This window comes from Mesocricetus auratus, unplaced genomic scaffold (genome assembly GCF_017639785.1).
Source record: "Mesocricetus auratus isolate SY011 unplaced genomic scaffold, BCM_Maur_2.0 Super-Scaffold_100676, whole genome shotgun sequence".
NCBI lineage: Eukaryota > Metazoa > Chordata > Mammalia > Rodentia > Cricetidae > Mesocricetus > Mesocricetus auratus.
The window spans coordinates 162,412,104-162,418,028 of NW_024429266.1; positions in this window are offsets into that span (position 1 = coordinate 162,412,104).

Below are 5,925 nucleotides of genomic sequence, written 5' to 3' on the forward strand. Positions count from 1 at the left end.
CACATGGGTATAGTCAACACAGAGTCAACTCAAGGAGATGAAGATGAAGAAGAAGATGGTGTAGGTGGTTATGGAAAAAAAGGACACGTATTTGAAGGGACACAGGATGGTTGGTTTTGGGAGGGGAGCTACAGGGAGTTAGTTGTCAAAAATATTGTATACATGTATAAGAAGTTCAAAAGTAAACATGAATATTACTAACAGTATATAGAAGATAAGTCCTTGCCCTTTAAGTTCGTAAGCAGCATCAAAACAGCCTGAGTTCAACAGAAAAAGCATGTGAAGGTATGCTGTGTAGGTGTTAAGGATGTAGCCTCTGAAGGCAGGCTTGAGTCAGTATCCTGCCTCTGCTATTGGTTAGTGAAACTTTGGGTGAGTCACAGGGGCTTTGTGCTTCAGGCACTTCAACTCTAAAGTTGAATATCTTAGTACTGTTCAAAACAAGTCGAGAGAGCTAAATGATATGCCTATAAGTGATTCGAACAAGGGCTGGCTCACTCAGAACATACGTGAGCATTTTTCATATCCATACATCCGAGCAGTTACTATTATTCTCTATCATTAATCATTGTTTAACTCATCTGGCTTATTTTTTATATCTATCCTTAGCCCTTTAAAAATAATTTCAGATAGTTTAAAAGGACACATCATGTTGGAGAAATCCCAAAGTAATTAAGTGGAAGGAAAGAACTTGAAAGAGAAATAGACAAACTCTCAGTAGGGTTATTTTGGAATGCAGGTACAAGAACAAACAGCAAGCTGGAAGTTCCTAGCAGCTAGGGTGAAAGGGAAACTCCATGGTTAAACAATGGTATGCACTGCCAACTGGAGGCATCATGGTATATTTCCCTTACTAAAAGCTGTGTAACAAATGATCCCAAACGCATGCTGTGAACTATGATTCATATTTTTCATTTGGTTTGTACTGTACTGATCCCCCTTGGGGTCAGACACAGTAGGGTCTGCTAGTGCTAATCATTGGTATGTGCTACTGTATCTCTCCAAGGTATGTGTGACCTGCCCCATAGCATAGCAGTCTTAAATGGGTGTTCCAAGTGTTTGTATGAGACAGACTTCAATATGCAAGTGTTTATCAATCTAGTTGTGTCACACTAGCAAATACTCCTTGATGAAATCAAACACACCTATAAGCTCACATTAATATGAAGCAAGAATCTCAGAAAACATGGATATAGGAACCACAATGTACCACAGTTTTTTAAGAAGACCCACTTAGAAATCTGAGACTTGTCACCTATAATAAAATTTAGCTTAAAAAGAATTAACAGCTATCTTCATATACTCTGAATTAGGAAAGTCTCTCTGTATAATATCCTTTCCTTTCTTTTTTCACAGTGAGACCCCGTCCCAGATCCTCAGAAGTCTTCTGTCTTAGAAGCCACAGAGAAATTTTCTCTGCATTTTGTTGAATATTCCCCATTCCATCTTTGCTGTATTAGAAGCCAGCAGCAATCCTGGGCACAGTGTCCATGGACACAAGCCCTTCAGCATTTCTCCTCTGAACTGTGATGAGTCACTGTCTTTAGAACTGTAAAAGGTGTGAATAAGATCAATGGAAGGTAGAGTAGGCATCGAAAATGCAGCTCTTGCCCCACCAAATAAAAAGTTAAAGTTACAGAGACCTGATAGTACATGGGAGTTTTATGAGCACAGACACAGATGGTCTTGTGAACTCTAGTCTCCTGCCCTTTTTGGCCATTAGACCGTTGTTTTCTTTGGATATTCAGATGGTAGTTCTTAACTCCCTTTATTCCTGAGAACAGGAGAGTAGGGAATAGAAGAAACTGTAAGCAACCAGTCTTTCATGCAATCATCCTTTCCTTCTCACCACAGCATTCTGTGACTTTGACAGCATCAGTTAACATTTCTGCAATTTTGTTGCTTTACAGGGTACACTGAGATAATTTTTCCTACTTATTACCTTCCTAAAGATGGTATAATGATGTGTGAAGACAACACTCTTCTTGAGATTCAGTGAGTTTTTTTTAAAAACTCTTACATTTGCTTTGGAGGATGTTTCAGGTTGCGTAAGAATAAAGTCAATGCAAAAGAAGATGGTGTTGGCACATTAGGGATGTTCTGATCCCTGATGTCACTGCTTGGACCCTGGATCCCACTGTGCCTGGAGCTAGTTTTCCCTGATGGACATTTCAGATACTAGAGTCACCCTATTTCCTCTTTGGCTTAAGCTAGCTGAAGTCAGATGTCTGTCACTTTCAGCAGAGATCCTGGTTCATAAGGGAAGGACTTTGTGTGCTCTGGTCTCAGTTTTATTCACAGGGATTAAAATAGAGCTTGCTGCTGCTGCAGAGATTCTGATTTGCTGGTGTGGGTTGGACCTGGGGACACAGACTTTAGAGCATTCTAGATGACTCTTATGTCATCCATTTACAAATCAGCACTGGGAAACTTCTGCCTTAAACTTAAATTCCTTATCTGGTTATTCCTTCAGGTCTTTCTTTCTTTTTATAATTTATTTATTTTTATTTTATGCACACGTGTGTTTTCCTTACATGTGTGTTTCTGCTAAGGTGTTAAATCCCCTGGAACTGAGTTACAGATAGCTGTGAGCTACCATGTGGGTGCTGGGAATTGAGCCCAGGCCCTCTACTCTTAACTGCTGAACCCCATAGAGGCCCACTAAGTTCATTAAATCTGTGGGAATATTTTTTGTGTGTATGTATGTGTGTTATATGTACATGTAAATATGTGTGCACCTGTGTGTGTGTATGTGTGTGTGTGTGTGTGTGTGTGTGTGTGTGTGTGTGTGTGTGTGTGAACATGTGGTATCCACAGGTCAATGTTAGGGGTCTTCCTCAATCACTCTCTACCTTTTAAAACATGGTCTCTCTCTAAACCTGGGGCTCACTAATTCATCGATGTTCCCTGCCTTCCTCTCCTCAGGCCTTGAACCCAAGTGCTGGGTTTACAGATTCATACTACACCCATCTTTTATGTTGGTATCAGGGAACTGAACCCAGGGTCCTCATGCTTGCCCAGCAAGCATAGCCAAGTCATCTCCCAGACCTCAGTATTTGTCATATTGAATACACATCCTAAGAAACCAGCAGTGAGCCAGGCCAGATATATGATTGTGATAGGGTGATGAAACGAAGTTGGCGGGACAGCTGCAAAGAATCATATTTCCTACAGAAACTGAGCATCTTGGAAAGGCTACTGTCTTTGGGTTGGTCTAATGCAAATTTAAGGTGCTGGTTTTCTCTTCCTTTGAGGGTTTAGTTATGGGACTGATTCCCTCTGTGGCCTTGAACCTGTTTGCTGACATGGTGTATTCTTGTATTTGTTGTTGTTGTTGTTTTAATTAAGATCCATTTGCCACATATAAAAAGTTCATACTAGGGTTGCCCTTATCATGCAGTTTCCTTCAGCTGAACGATTGCCTAATAGAATCTTCAGTTTCGCTCTAACCACATCAAGAGACTCCCAGAGCACATTTTCTTTTTATACATTTGGATGTTGATAAGTGGGGTGGGGCCCCTCTTTTATTAAAAACAGGCAGAGAAAGGTGCTGCAGATGAAAATATTAACATCATCCACTATCAAAACAAGGCAGAAATGGAGCCCACTAGGAAGAGAGTTTTTGAAATTTGCCTCATGCTCACAGCTCTGAGTTCCTGGATCTGCAAATATTACCCTGGTCCCTTTGCACAGATATATGTGCAAGTCTATCTGGACATATTTATCAGAGTTATAGACTAGAGCCCACCCACAATGTAACCACAGGAAAAGATTCCAGACAGGGTTTTTCTGTGTAGCCCTGGCTGTCCTGGAACTCACTTTGTAGACCAGGCTGACCTCGAACTCATAGAGACATGCCTGTCTGCCTCCTGAGTGTTGGAATTAAAGGCCTGTGCCACTACCACCCAGCAAAGATTTTGAATGGGAACCATCTATTCTATGCACTGAGGGAAATCCAGTTTGGATCTGAGTTTGGAAAGATTGTTTTTAAAATCACCGTGGCATTGATAGTTTGGGTAGCAAGGCTGAAGAGGTGAAAGATACCTCAGTTACTTGAGTTAAATTAGAAATGAGAAACTCATGTGTCAGAGGGATGAGCATCAGATGTACACACTCATTAGACCTATTACTAAACTTGGGTGAGAGGCCAAATCCCACTTTAAGCATCATAGTAAAACATCATTCCCATTGTCCCATGCTGCTGTGGCCTGGCATCGGATCTAGGGCTTCACAAAGTGGTACCAGAAGTGACAAAGTTCTACTGCAGAGAGAAAACTGTCATAAAAGGGCACATGTCTTTAGAAACTGAGTGTTACCGTAACACGCAGATCCCTTCACTTTGAATTCCTGGATCTGTCTTGAGGTTGGAACCAACAAGGCTAAAAGTCAACACATTACTTAATCCCATTTTATAGATGGAAAAACTAAAGGCTCAGAAAAGCAAAGTCCTTCAGTGTCACATGGGACACGGGGAAGATCTCAAGTTTAGTCTGTAGCTGACTAGCTTTCTTTTCACTGTATGATGTAATTTATACCAGGGAAAGTTAAATTCCAAAGTGTAAACTTTCAACTTTGCAGGCACTTCTGAAAGGATACAACATGGAAGAAAGATTTTACATACATACATACATACATACATACATACATACATACATAATACATATATATAATATGTATATATACACACATATATGCATTTTATGATTTATTGAGACTATCTAAGATTAAAAATTTAAATCAAAATTTTCCAGTGTCCCCTTTTTTCCACATTTGAGGCAGTATCTCATTTAGTCTAGGCTGGCTTTGAATTCCACTTGGCTGAGGATGACTTTGAACTCCTGAGTCTTACTGCATTTGTCTTCTAGTGCTGGAATTCCAGGCAAGCACCGCCATGCCTGGCTTTGAACACAGGGCTTTCTGAATGCCAGAGAGGCATTCTACATTCTGAAGTTCACGTGCTAAACAGCCCGTAACTGGGATACTGGCTCCGAGTCTATGAATTATGACTGACAGGTTAAGAAGCACATTGTACACTCAAAGCAGAAGGACAGTGGTGTCAAATAAAAACACTAGAGTGAGTTCAACTCCTAGCTTAGCTCTCTGTGACCTGCATGGTGTTTGGGGTTAAACTACAGGAACATCTAGACTCTTCTGCAATTTTCAGAGAGTTGTTCACAGGGAATCTACCTTGCCTGGCTGATCAATGCTGATGCTCACCTATTCCGCCCACTGTTTTCTACTGGAATATGCTCAGTTGCTTCACTGAGTCACTCTAGCCTGCCCCTGCCTCGTCCCTAACAGCCCCTGAGTCTGTGCTCTTGTGTGCACAGGGGCACAGCACCTGCTGGCTTTCATAAGAGGCTACTGCTCCAGGCTCATGTGTGCTGCCATGCTTCCCACCAGGATGATAATAGATTAAATCTCTGAAACTGTAAGCAAGCCCCAATTAAATGCTTTCTCTTATAAGAGTTGCCTTTGTCCTGGTGACTCTTTACAGCAATAGAACAGTGGCTAAGACAGCACAAATCAAACAAAAAACAACCAAATACAGAGAAGACTGCTTGTTTATCATGACAGTTTGAACACTAATTCCTCAAGAAGCATGAAGGGACAAGAAAAAAGGGTCTTTGAAACACTACCACATTCTTTATTATTTTTTATTCTGACATTACTTTGGGTGGTGAATTGACTTAATTTCTCTTTATAGATGGGTAAAATGAGGGCCAGAAAATGAAAGGCATTATCCAAGGTTACACAGAATATGTAGTGGATATCAAATTTAGATCATAGCTGACCAGCTGTTTCCTTTACACCATGTGCCAGGGAGTAGCAAATCTCACAGAAATCAAAGGATTCTCCTGAAAAATCTCACTGCTGACAAGTAGGCATGTCTGTTCCAGTGCCCAAAGCCTCTCCCAGACGTCA